Source organism: Elephas maximus, chromosome X, assembly GCF_024166365.1.
Source record: "Elephas maximus indicus isolate mEleMax1 chromosome X, mEleMax1 primary haplotype, whole genome shotgun sequence".
NCBI lineage: Eukaryota > Metazoa > Chordata > Mammalia > Proboscidea > Elephantidae > Elephas > Elephas maximus.
Window position 1 is genome coordinate 33052598 of NC_064846.1, and position 14707 is coordinate 33067304.

The following is a 14707-nucleotide window of genomic DNA, read 5'->3' on the forward strand; positions in this document are numbered from 1 at the left end:
GTCAGTCCATCTCATTTAGGGTCTTCCTCTTTTTCCGCTGACCCTCTACTCTACCAAGCATGATGTCCTTCTCCAGGGACTGGTCCCTCCTGATGACACGTCCAAAGTATGAGAGCATCTACTATTTTTTTTTGTCTTTGTTGTAAATACATCACACTTTTGCCAATTCAACTTTTTACAGGCACACAATTTATTAACAGCAATTACATTAATCAGCTGTGCAACCCTACCCTTAATCAATGGGTCCATCAATGTAAACCGAAACTCAGCACTCCATAATCAACAGCCTCCCGTGCTTCTTCTTCCCTTTTGCCCCTGGTAACCACCAATAAACTTTGTTCTCTATATATTGTCTGTTCTTGTCTTTTTATATAAGTGAGGTTATGCAATATTTGTCTTTTTGTGATTGACTTCTTTCACACAGCATAATGTCTTCAAGCTACATCCATGTTGTAGTCTGTATCAGGGCTTCATTTCTCTTACTGTCTGAATAGTATTCCATTGTATGTATGTACCACGTTTTGTTTATACGTTGATGGGCATTTAGGTCATTTGCACCTTTTGGCTATTGTGAATAGTGCTGCAATGAACATTGGTGTACAAGTCTCTGAGTCTCTGCTCTCAAGTCTTTTGGGTATATACCTAGCAGTGGAACTGCTGGGTCATGTGGTAGTTCTATTTTTAGTTTTTTGAGGAACCACCATGCTGTTTTCCACAATGGCTCTACCATTTTCCATTCCCGCTGGCAATGGATAAGGGTTCTAACTTCCTCCTATCTTCACCAACATTTGTTATTATCTGTTTTTTTTTTTTAATCTTAGTCATCCTAGTGGGAGTGAAATGGTATATCACCGTGGTTTCGAATTGCATCTGTCTGATGGCTAATGACACTGAGCATCTTTTCATGTGTTTGGTGGCCTTTTGAATATCCTCTTTGGTTAAATGTCTATTCAAGCTCTTTGCTCATTTTATGTTTGCGTTATTTGTCGTTTCGTTGTTGTCAAATTTTATATGTATTTTTATTAGATTCTTATTGGCTATACGGTTTCTGAAGATATTCTCTTAGTTGGTAGCTTGTCTTTTCACTTTTTTGGTAAAGTCTTTTGATGAACAAAAGTTTAAAATTTTTATGAGGTCCAATTTATGTATTTTGTCTTTTGCTGTTTGTGCTTTGTTATATTAGATAATCCATTGTTGCAGCCCTGGTGGTGCAGTCGTTAAGCAACAGCATTTCCTCTGCATTTTCTTCCAGGAATTTTATGGTTTTAGTTTGCACACTTAGGTATTTAATCCATTTTGAATTTGTTTTTTTTGTACGGTGTGAGGCATGTATCCTGTTTCATTTTTCTGGACTTGGAAATACAATTTTCCCAATACCATTTATTGAAGAGACTCTTCTTTCCCCATTGAATGGACTTAGCACCCTTGTCAAAAGTCAGCTGACTGTAGATGTGTGGGTTTATTTCTGGACTTTCAGTTCTATTCTATTGATCTGTGTGTCTATCGTTATACCAGTAGCAGACTGCTTTGATTGCTGTAGCTGTATATGTTTTAACATCAGGAAGTGTGAGTACTCTTACTTTGTTCTTGTCTTTCTACATTGTTTTAGCTATTCAGGGACTCTTGCTGTTCCATATAAAGTTGAGGATTGGTTTTTTCATTTTTGTAAAGAAAGCCATTGAAATTTTGATTGGGATTACATTGAATCTATAGATTGCTTTGGGTAGTGTTGACATCTTAACAATATTAAGTCTTCCAGTCCATGAACGTGAAACAACTTTCCATTTATTTAAATCTAGAAATTGTTATTTCGTCTGGTTAACCACTCCAATACCATTATTCAATGAATTTATGCCTGATCTTACACTTCAAAATGAATTTCAGATGGGTTAAATACTTAAACATCAATAACGAAACAAGAGACTTAGGAAGAAAAAAGAAGAATATTATTTAAGAGTAGGGAGGGCCTTTTTAAACATGGCACCAAAGACAGAAGCCAGAAATGAAAAAATAAATAAATTTGAATATATAAAATTCAAATTTGTATATGTTAGAAAACGGAAACCCTGGTGGAGTAGCGGTTAAGTGCTATGGCTGCTAACCAAAGGATCGGCAGTTCAAATCCACCAGGCGCTCCTTGGAAACTCTATGGGGCAGTTCTACTCTATCTTATAGAGTTGCTATGAGTTGGAATCGACTCGATGGCACTGGGTTTAGTTTTTTTGTTTTTATATGTTAGAAGAGTAGAAAGACAATGCTTTGCTGAGAAAATGTGTAACATATGATAGACAAAGGGTTAACACATAACGAATTTTTCCAAAGCAATAAAAAAAGATAAACATTCCAATAGGGGAAAATGGACAAAAGGACAAGGACAAAAAAACAAATACAGATAACCAGTGACCATATAAAGCATTTCAAATTCAGTGCTAATAAAAAAAAAAAAAGAAAATTAAGGAAAAATGCCATGCCATTTTTTCCTTTTTTTTGCCTATTGTTGACAAAGAATAAAAGTAATGATAGTACCCAGTATTGATCTGCGTGTGAGGAAATAAGCACTTTCAAATACAGCTGTTGGGAGAATAAATTGGTATAATCTTTCTGGAGAGATATTTGACAATGTTTCAAAAGTCTTAAATGTGCTCTTTAACTGAGCTGTTATAATTCTAGGAATCGATCCCGAGAAAATAGTCACATGCCTACAACATTGTTTTGTAATGTTGAAAATTTAGAAATCATCTGAATGCTTTAACAATAGGGGATTGGTTAAGTAATTATTATACATCCGTAAGTAAATCATGGCACATCCATATGTTGGAATAATGTTCAACCGTTAAAAATAATGTAGAAAAATGACACGAGAAAATGTCCGCAATGTATCACTAAGCGCAAAAAGCAGGCAACAAATCAGTGTGTGTTGATTAATATTTTATTATTCATAGAAAGATGGGAAGGAAATAAGTAAAAATATTAATGAGAGTTATTTCTGGGTGGTGAGATTGTGGGTGATTTTAACATTTTGTGTTTTTCAGATTTTTATTCCCATTTTTTTACATTAAGAATTATCTAGAAAAAAAATAAAATCGTGATTAAAATGTAAACTGTTTTGGTTTGTTCTTTTGTCTATAAGGGTAACTGAGTAAGGTGAATTCAACAGTCTGTGTTAGGCGGTAGTCTTGGGCTGGGTCCAGCTTGTAGTTTATTAGCCCTATGCTCAATTTCAATTTTTTTTTTTATGCTCAATTTCCAGGAGCTGGTTAGATTGTGGTAGTTTAAATGGGAAAGTTGCTGGGAGAGTCGCCTTTCTTCACCCCTCAGCATAAAGAGAAGTGCTTTCCCTGACACTTGTTTTCAACCTCCAGTGGCCACTGAATGTCACTGTGGTTCCAAGGAAATACAGTGAAGATAAGACTTCTTTGGTCCTGACAATGACTGTGGAGACTAGGGCAGGAAAAACAAACAGACAAATCAACCCCAGATTCTCTAGAGGCCTGCACAAAACCTATGGCTTCCTATTTCTACTAACAATGTGTTTCTATTGGGCTGAGCAGTGAGCAATAATAAAATGATTCAACACTTCTCAGCCTCCAAGGCTTTCTAAGTCCTATGTAGTAAGAACAAAAACCCCAGGTTCTAATCCTGGCTCTTCCAACTCCTGGTCAGATGGGAAAAACTGAGCTCAGAGTAGAGGACAGCCTCAGGAGGCAGCAATGCACTACCCAACAGGCAGACTAAGCACCTCCCTAGAGCACCAGCAAAGCAAGGGCAACAACTCATGACGCTCTTCTTGGAAGTAGAGGCTATAGAATTCATCTCTGTATCATTTGTGTACAAGACAGTGTAAGGCATATACTAGGCGCTCAGAAAAAGTTGGAATGACTTCTCTGACCACTACCTTTTCAGTCTGGATCAGGTGCCCCTTCTCTATGGTGCCATAGTATCTGTGCTTACCTCTACCATAATACTAATAGCACTGAGTTACAATGATCCATTTACATGTAAAGTCAAAGTCCATATAGGAATCTACAATCTCCATTACCTCACTGACTTCATCTATTACTTTTGCCATTGCTCACTGTACTCCAAGCACAGTGGCTTCTTTGTTTCTCAAGCATACCAGGCATGCTCCCATCTCAGGGCCTTTGTGCTTATTATTCCCACTGCCTGCAATGATCTTACCCTAGATATCTGCAGAGCTCATTCACCACTTCAAGGTCTCTGCTTGAATGTGGATCACAACTCTTGTGCAAGTTGTTTCTTTTGTAAAGTGATCCAAGGGAGCAGAAGTGAGGGACAAGGGGAGTGTTATGGATTTAATCGTGTCCCCTCAAATTGTGTTGAAATCCTAAATAAACCCTGTACCTATAAATATGATCCTGTTTGGAAATAGGGGGTCTCTTTGTTATGTTAATGAGGTCCTACCATATTAGGATGGATTTTAAACCTCATTAATTCTGAGCTATATAAAGAGTTGAATAGACGAAGAGACACACTGTGGTGTGATAAATCGCTTTTGTGTGGCCTTTCTTGCCATGGTCTTGTAACTCCCAACCAAGTGATTAGGTGGGACTGTGCAAATAAGGTAATTGTGGCCCACCAAGGGGACTGGTCAGTTTTGCCATTCCACTAGGCTTAAAATGAGCCATCCCAGAGGTGGGAGGGGAGAATCTCATCACCACCAAGAAGGATGAGCCAGGAGTGGAGCACTTCCTTTGGACCCAGATCCCTGCACTGAGACATTCCTAGAGCCAGGAGACTGAGAGAGAAAAAGCTGTAACCCTGAAGACAGCAAGTAGCAGTGGCAGAAAAACCAGCAGAGGCGGGAGACGGCATGGTGGGCTTCCCAGCCTGTGGAACAAGAAAGCTGAGTGCCTTCTGGCAGGAGGCTTGCTAGCAGAGTAGGGTACCCTCAGGCACTTGTTGGAACTAGGTTTGCTGACTCAGGGAGATAGAGCCAAGTGCCTTTGGGTCAAGGCTTACTGGCAGAGGGGGATGTCTCTGAGCACTTATCGGTAGAGCTAAAACAGCTTTGTAACACTTGCCAGAGCAGGGCAGAGACTGGGCTGAAGGGCAGAGACAGACCTGCCTGTGGACATGGCTGAGAAGAGGCTGTCCTGATCGAAGAACTGTATCCTGAGCATTCCTGAACCTGAATTGTAACCTGTTACTTCCCTAATATAATAAACCCCATAATTTTGAGTATTGTCTTTGAGTCCTCTGCGGCCATCGCAACGAATTATTGAACTCAGCAGAGAAGTAGAGTGCACTGTAGGAGGGACAGATGGTGTCAGAATTGGTAGAAAGGGCTGGCTAGAGGAGGTATGTATGACCTCGGCCTCATAAAAATTAGCCTTGGGCTGTTGATCTAGATTCTCCTTCCCCCTTATGAAATTAGGGGAGGTCAGACACCTCACCCATGCCATTTTTACACACACCCAGAGGAAAAAGGAAGATAGATGACGGAGACAGATGCATCTATAAGCCCAGGGACGCCAAGGATTGCTGACAGCTACCAGAAGCTGAAATAGACAAGGAAGGACCTTCCCCTAGAGCCACACCCTGAGTTCAGACTTCTAGCCTCCCGAACTGTGAAAAATAAATTTCTGTTCTTTAAAGCCACCCACTTGTGGTATTTCTGTTACAGCAACATTAGATAACTAAGACACCCTCTAACCCTTTCCTTACTTAAATTTTCTTTACAGTATTCATTTCTTAGGTCTTTGGCTATTTCATCCACTAGAATGTAAGCTCTGTGAAGAAAGAGACTTTGTTTTATTCTCTGTTGTATTCACAGGGCCTAGAACTATGCTTGGCACACAGTAGCTGCTCACCAAATTTTTGTTGAATGAATGTTTGTGTGAGAGACAGTAGATAGTAGTTAAGAGTCTGGCCTCTGAAGCCAGACAGCCAGGGTTTGAATGATCCATGTCAATGTGTGAGTGGCTACTGATATGTGCCAATGCCCCTCTTTTTTCACCTGCACCGTATTTGTACAGGGAGCTGGTTAAATTGAACGTTAGCTGTAATTACAGTTTCTCAGTTAATTTTCACAACACTCTTATAAGGTACTATTATTATCTAGTCTTACATATGAGCACACTGTGGTTCAGAAACCAGCAAAGGACATCCTTAAAGGCGACAAGACAGCCCCTAAGTTCTCAGCTAGAGGAGAGTGCTGGAGAAGGGTAAATCCTCTCTTTTAAGTCAGCGGCTGTGGTGCTAGCATGAGATGATTCTATGGATGCTTCCTATGAGCTTTCTGTCTCTTCTAATAGCTTCCCAGGCACTGGAAGCATGGGGACCAGGGCTCCAGAGCGTAGGGACAAGAGGTGAGAGAGCGACAAGCTGGTGTCCTTGGAAGCGTTTCCCCCAGAGCAGTTCCAGAAATTCCCAGGTGGTGGATACTTTATTTTGCATTTGGCAAATGAATAGTTATTTTTACCTAGTTGAATGAGTGAGGGCTACACAGCCAGTTACAGGGATGTGTTCCAGCATCAGTTGTTGCCAGTTAGTAGTCTGACAGCTGGTGGGACTGCAGGTTGGCTTAGTCATGCAGGGTTTAGACTATAAATACAAGGATAAGATACCTTGGCCATGTGGATGTGGTTCCATTTCTACTTACTGAAATAAGAGTGAAGGTGCAGAGAGAAGGATCAGGGTAAAAGTTCAACGACTGTATTTAAGAGAATATTCGGCATGCTGGGAAAGCTTTGTCATTTAACCCAGAAGGCATAGAAAGTCAGTTGTTTACTGTTTAATAGACCGAGCAGATGTTCATGATGACAGGCTAGAGTTTGGGGAAGGGGAGAGAAGGACAGAAATGTGGCCGAGGGCATTAACGTCAGAACTTCTGGAGCTTAATGATGTGAGATGTTCTGGGCAGGTCAGGGGAAGAACTTGACAATGTTACTAATCTTTTCTTTTTTCCCCAAGAGATCCTCTTTTCCCTATTTCAAAGAAGCTAGGGAAAGGTATTTTGGTGGCACAATGGTTAAGTGTTCAGCTGCTAACCAAAAGGTTGGCAGTTCTAATCCACCAGTTGCTCCATGAAAGAAAGACATGGCAGTCTGTTTCTGTAAAGATCACAGCCTAGGAAACCCTATGTGGCAGTTCTACTCCGTCCTATGGGGTCACTATGACTCGGAATCGACTTGACGGCACACAGCGACAACAAGGGAATGGTGCAAGAACTCTCTAGCACAATCGGTGCCCCCACTGGGTCATGATGTTAATATATTGGGGGATGGGAATGATGCAGTTGTTTATTCTTTATTTTTCTCATGTCTGTGACTTTGCCTAGCCTGCTCACCTTTCTTCTTCTTGCTCGTGGCTTTGGTTGGGTTATGGGTGTTGGCTTGAAAAATTACACGCCCTTGCAGAACTTGTGCTGGGCATCTTTTCTTTCCAGTGATTGCTTTGAGTATGCAAACAGAAAAAACAGGGATGATCTTGACTTTCCACATGTGGCAAAGACTGCTGGTTGATTGACAAGATAATGTCTCCCCTTCTTTCTGGGAACGTGGTTTATGGGTACACCTAATGCAGTCCCTTGTGCAGAAGATGTAGCCATCTGACTAAGCTCTCCCCAGTGGAATGTGAATAGAAATGATATCTTCCACTTCTGGACCTTAAAAGAGTGAGTGTGCCTCCTCCACACTAGGAGCCATGATAACCTAACTTTGATCTTGCAGATAACATCCATGATCTAAGGGACAGAGGAGCAACCCCATGGCAGGAAACTGGATCTCTAAATGATCATGGAACAGAGCTGCCTTGCCTAACTTGACCGTGTACTTTCCTCACAAATATTATGGGAGAGATATAGCAGCTTTTTGGTTTTTAAATCATTCTATTGTTAGCACAATTTGTTAGAGCAACTCATCATTTTACTCTAAGACATTGTAAATGTGCTTTATGTGGACTTTAGGTTGCTCATGCCAGAGCCCTCAATTCAAGATAGGATCTTTTTGCTCCAGATGAATCTTGTGCGGGTAAAGGCAAGGCTCATGCACCTGTAAGTAGAGACTGAGTTTGTTCCCATGGTGGAAATATCTCACAGACGCAGCTATAGTACCACTTGTCCTTCCTGAGAGAAACGCGACCTGGCCAAGGTTAGGGGTCATTTTGAGGCTGGAGTTAAGGATGCAGTCCACGCCTACCGAAAGCCAACTGGCCCATAGTGGGACTGAATCCATCGAGACCTTAACCTCATTAACAATGAGCACAAATCAATTGAGTTAATGATCCCAGGCAAGGAAAGCCGGAGAGTATGACAAGCTGTTTTCTTGAAAAATAATAGTGAAACAAAACCTTTACAATTCTAATAAAAGATCCTAGATGTGCAGGAGAAAAGTCACATTTTTGTCATTCTAACTTGATACTACGGTCACTAAAGATTATATTCTGTGGGAAATTTCACTTGACTGGTTTATTAGAACTTCAGGTTTACTTGAGCAAAGAAAAGTCAGGTTGTTAAAGAATTGCCAACCTCAAAGACACTTGATACAAGGGATTCTGAATCTTTATGGTACAGAAAAGCTATCCTTTCTTTAGGTGGTTAGAAATGGAATCTTTTGTCTTCCCAGAAAGCCATAGAATGCCTTTGTTGATTTCATGAAAGCAGAATTGTGGGTTTAAGAAACATCAGCCTTGTCACCTCCTTGAAGACACTGAGAAATGTGCACCCTTTAGACATGAAAGAGGTAGAGCGTGAATTATTTTCGCTGGAAGGTTAAAGGGTGATCTTAGAAACATAATTCTTTAGCAAGTAAGATTTACCCTCTTTGTAATTGGGGGATAGGAGGTGAAACTGCACGAAGAATTGAATCCACGTAGGAATTAAATATTTATTTTCCTTCTAAAGGAGATTGCAGCAATAAGTCTTGGAAAATAACTTTTCATCTCTTTCAAGGGGGGAAAAACTAGCACTGGGTTAGCACCAGGAAGTATGAGTAGTTAGCTGAAGTTTTTCAAATAGGCAGAATGTATTTTGAGTTAGTTGGATCTATCTGCATGTGGTGTAGTGGTTAAGAGCTATGACTGCTAACCAAAAGGTTGGGAGTTTGAATCTACCAAAGTGCTCCTTGGAAACCCTATCAGGTTGCTATGAGTTGGAATTGACTCAACGGCAATGGGTTTGATTTATTTGTTTTTGGTATCTGTGTATATTTTTCTTGAAAGTGAATGATACTCTCCCAGATATGGAGTAACCAGCATTTGCATGCCATGAGCTTTCTCTTATTTGACATCTTTGGTGCCCAGAGGAGCAGTTTTGTTCACTCCTAATCAGGTGATGTCTCGGTTAGCTTGGCCGCATAACCAACTACCCCAAAACTTAGTGGTTTAAAACTGTACCATTTTACTTACTCACAATTGTGTGTGTCAGTAAGTAGGGCTGAGCAGTTTGCTGGTCTCACCTGGGGTCACTTAAGTGGCGCTGCTCAGCTGGTGGCATGCCTGGGACTGGGTGGTCTGAAACAGTCTCCCTCACATGTCTGATGGCTGGTTTCTGGATGTCAGCCGTGTCATGTATCTCCAGCAGGCTAGCCCGGGCTTCTTCATGTGGCAAAGAGGTTTCAGTAGGAGTAGCTCCAGTACATAAACAAATCTCAAGCATCTGTTTGCATTATATTTGGTTATGTCCTATTGGCCAAAGCAAATCACAGGGCCAAACCCAGAGTCAATGTGTGTAGGAAACCATACAAGGGAGAGGATACAGGGAGGTGTGATTCATTGGGGGTTGTTATTGAAACCATCTACCACAGATGTTAAGTTCAGGGCAGGAGTCTCCAGCTTTGGTCAAATTAACTTGGATTCCCGAGATAGGAAAACATCGAATCTTTATTGTCTTGATATAGATACCTGAGAGAATTCTCAAATCTCTTGCTTAGGATCATTGTTATTGCTGGGTGATGTCAAGTTGATTTTGACTCATAGTAACCCAATGTGACAGAGTAGAACTGCCCCTAAGGATTTTCTAGGTTATAATCTTTATGGAAACCTTGGTGGCGTAGTGGTTAAGAGCTATGGCTGTTAACCAAGAGGTGGGCAGTTCAAATCCACTAGGCACTCCTTGGAAACTCTATAGGGCAGTTCTACTCTGTCCTATAGGGTCGCTATGAGTTGGAATCGATTAGACGGCACTGGGTTTGTTTTTTGTTTGTTTGTTTAATCTTTATGGGAACAGATTGCCAGGCCTTTCTCCTGTGGCGCCACTGGGTGGGTTTGAAATACCAACTTTTTCTTTAGCAACTGAGTGCTTAACCATTGTACCACCAGGGATTCTAGGATACTGAGCTTTTTTATCCTGGTGTCAGCACAGAGCCTCATGTCAGGACATCACATTCTTAGTTTAGCTTCATTGGCCCTTTCTTATGTTACTATATTAGATGGCAGTGTAGTTCTTTTCCCTTTCCTAAGGCTGAGCTGCTAGAATGTGCTTCGACTTTGCCCTTCACTTTATGTCCCTTTTCTCTTTATGACTCTCAGTTCCTTATTTCTAAATGATTACCAACAGTTTCTTGAAGTATTTGGCAAAAATTCAGCAAGCAATTTGAAACTTCCAAGGCTCTATGAAAGACTACATTTAGAGAAGTTGTATAATGTCATGGTTAAGAGTTTGCATTTTGTTCTAGCTCTGTCACCTTTTGAACTGTGTACGCTTGGGCAAATTATGAACACTTCTGAGCCTCAACATCTTTATCTGTGAATATTTTGGCTGGATGAGCTAGTACTCAAGTATCACTAGTGTAGACATAAGCCAGTGCTGCCCCCACCAGTATTTATTTAGTTTCATCGATATATTTAGATACTTGCTTTGCAACTGGGAAGGAGGAAAACTTTTTTTTTTAATGTTTGTTGCTGCTTTATTCACAACAGCAAATAAATGGAAACAACTGAAGTGTGCATTGTTGGATGAATGGATAAGCAGATTGTGGTACATATATACAATGGAATACTACGCAGCCATAAAGAACAATGATGAGTCCTGAAACATATTAGAACATGGAAGGACCTGGAGGGCATAATGTTAAGTGAAATAAGTGAAGCATATAAGGACAAATATTATGTATGATCTCTCTTTTATAAGAAGACAAGAATAGATATATATAGAGAGACCAATGTTTGTTGGTGGTTACCAGGGAGAAGGGAGGGAAAATTATTCTTTAGATCATAGAGACTAGTTCTTTTTGGTGATGGGAAAAGTGACACCAAATGTGGGTGTAGTGAGCATAGCACAACCAAAGTAAAAATGAGTGTTTGAGCACATATGGGTGAGTACAGGCATATTGGTATATGGATAGGTACAGGTGTGTACATGGGTTAGAACAGATAAAAGTATCTATAAACCAACCAAAACCAAACCTATTGCTGTCAGGTCCATTTGGACTCATAGCAACCCTATAACCCGTTGCTGTGAAGTCAATTCCGACTCATAGCAACCCTATAGGACAGAGTACAATTGCCCCATAGGGTTTCCCAGGAGCACCTGGTGGATTTGAACTGCCAGCCTGGTTTCCAGCAACCCTATAGGACAGGGTAAAACTGCCATGTAGGGTTTCCAAGGGTGCAATCTTTACGAAAGCAGACTGCCACATCTTTCTCCTGTGGAGTGGCTAGTGGGTTTGAACTGCTGACCTTTCAGTTAGCAGCTGAACATTTAACCACTGCACCACCAGGCTCCTTATAGAAGTATCTATAAAAACCCATTGCTGTCAAGTTGATTCCGGCTCATAGTGACCCTGTAGGACAGAGTAGAACTGCCCCATAGAGTTTCCAAGGAGCAGCTGGTGGATTTGAACTGCTGACCTTTTGGTTAGCAGCTATAGCACTTAACCACTACATCAACAGAGTTTGTTTCTACAGGTATATGTAAATACAAATATGTGGGTGCAGGCACATATATTCATTGAAGACACAAACATGGATATTCCTAAGATATAATCAAACACTTTCCAAGATAGGTTTTCTGGGTTTGAAAGCTTAGGACCATATAGTCTCATGGGACAACTCAGTCAACTGGCCTAACATAATTTACAAAACTCATGACCTACATCCCAGTGAAGTGGGTAGCATCTAGGATCTTAAAAACTTGTGAGTGGCCATCTAAGACACAACTACAGATCTCTACTTGCCAGGAGAAAAACAGTAAGAAGTTAAACGAAATCTCAGAGAAGAAACAAGTCTACACGAGCCATGACTTCATCTACCCTCGAGCCAGAAGAACTAGATGGTGCCTGGCTACCACCACTGACCATTCTGACTGGGGTCATAATATATAGTCCCGGACAGAATAGAAGAAAAATGTGGAGCAGAGCTTAAATTCTTAAAAAAACAAAAAACAAAAGCGTGAAACTGGAACAGTAGAGAACAGAGGACTCCCTGAGACTATCTCTCTGAGACAGTCTTTAAACCTGGAACCGAGCCTAGCCCCTGAGATTATCTTTTAGTGAAATAGCAAAGTGGCACACAAAATGAAGGATGTTACCTGTATAACATCCCTGCCCTACTTAAAAACCATCAATATGAGACCAAAAGGTCAACAATTACTCAAAAGCAAAGATGAGAAGATAAGGGGGCAGGGAAACTAGAGTGCTGGAAATGGAACAACCAGAACACAACTAAAGAGAATGTTGACACATTGTGATAAATGTATCTAATGCCACTGAACAAACAACAACAACAACAACAACAAAAGAGAACAAGTGCTAGGGAAAAAACACCAAAGCATAACAGCATATAGTGTTCTGATGTGTGCTGTGTTCAACAACTTTTCATTTGTCTCATTAAATTCTTTTTTCCAACGTAGACAAAGGTTATAGTAAATTATGACATTTGTCATACGAGTGGTTCATAAAATAGGAGTGGCTGTGCTTCTGAATCTTGTTCATGTCACCCTCTGTGCATAATATATAATACCTAGATGTTCTGGTTTTGTTCTCTAAGAGGTCACCAGCTGATGGTTCCAGTCATACAGAGAAACAGACATGGAAATCTTATCCATATAAATAGTCCTGCCACTAATAGAAGCATCACTTATTCATACGGTAAATGGGTTATAAAGAAACAGCATATTGTGTGCAATTAAAATAGAGAAAAAAATAAAGTCAGATCCTTCCAGGCATAAATATATAAGTATTTAAATTTCATAGCAAATAAATATACTTCTAAGTGAGGATGTTCTTGTATTTCCAATTAAGATAATGTTGAACGCATCTTATCAACTTTTAATTTTGGCCTCTTTTTTTTTTTTTTGGTAAATATGGCTGCAAAAACCGAGTTGCAGATACTTTCTATTTGAACAATTCTCGCCTAAACACACCTCTCTTTGGGATGGGTCAAGACAGTTTGGCACACTAAGGCAGCAACTCTCAGGAAGATACCTGACAGAGGGTGAGAGGGAAGGTATGCTCTTCCTCCTATTCCCCCCCAGCCACCCCCCCTTTCTTTTTTTATTTTGAGGTTATAATGTCAAAATATAAAGTCTTGCAAGGTCTGAAAATAATTAATCTGCAAAACAAGGCAGCTTTATGATGTAAAAACATTAGTTCTTTGTCAAAGGTTACATTCTTCCATCTTCGTCTGCTGTTACCAGCCGTCAGCATCTTTAAAGATCGGTAGCGACACCAACATGCAGCTTTTTGGCTGTCCAGGTCTGGTATACAGCCTTAAATGCACAACACTGTCAAACAAGAGCTCCATTGTTGTTTCACAGGCCTGAACACGCTGAGCGAGTCCTAGTGTTTTCTGCACATCTCGGCAGATCTTGGAGAGGCAGTACTGGAACTCCTCGTCACAGTCATTCGTGCTTTTGCCACAGGCCTTGTAGCACCTGTCGTGTTGGTTGCAGCACTTCGTCAGGGAAGGGATGCCAGTGTTAATGTGAACCCAAACAGCGGAGAGCCATACCCATTCGGTGGAGAGGGTTTATAACAATAATGTGGGTAAGGCTTAGATCCCTCACCACACTTACATTGGCAGAGCCCGTTCTTGCCTCCCAGGATGTCCAGGGCGGCCTTCAGGTATGTGTCTATCTTGTGAGCAGGTGGTCTGGGCCTGCTCCTGGCACCTGAGAGCAGCGGCTAGGAGGAGGGCTAAGAGGGTGAGCACGGACCGCGACTGGAGGAGCGGTGCCATCCACTGAGTGCCGGGCCTCGCCGGGCCCCATGGAGACCCCAGGGCGTCCTAGGCTGCGGTGCTGGCCGGGGGCTAGGCTGTCACCGCCGGCTCCATGGCCATGTCTCCTTCACCGCTGGCTGGGCCGCCCTCGCCGCCTTCGCGGTGAAAACTGTTTTTCAATGTAATTGTGGGGAGGGATCTGGCAGAGACAGCGAGAAAAGAGGAGAATAGAACTGGTTGACATGGATTGGTCTTCCCAGCTGGATTTCTGAACTGGATTTGAATACTGTACTTTTGTTAGATGGTCGAGTACTAATGCCATTGAGCTAGAGAAGCTTTTTTTCTCTCCCTCGTTTGTTCACTCACTCATTCACTCAACAAATACTTACTGAGTGCCTATTATGCATCCAGGAAACCCTGGTGCCTTAGTGGTTAAGTGCTACAGCTGCTAACCAAAAAAGGTCAGCAGTTCGATTCCACCAGACGCTCCTTGGAAACTCTATGGGGCAGTTCTACTCTGCCGGATAGGGTCGCTATGAGTCAGAGTTGACTGTCGAGTAGGGTTTTTTTTTTTTTTTACTGTGCATCT

General features: G+C 41.3%; 1 pseudogene; it reads right to left on the reverse strand.

Moving 5' to 3' along the window:
- Nucleotides 1–8633: 8633 nt before the first annotated feature.
- LOC126068674 (group XIIA secretory phospholipase A2-like) lies at nt 8634–14136 on the reverse strand (annotated as a pseudogene).
- Between the last annotated feature and the right edge of the window lie 571 nt (nt 14137–14707).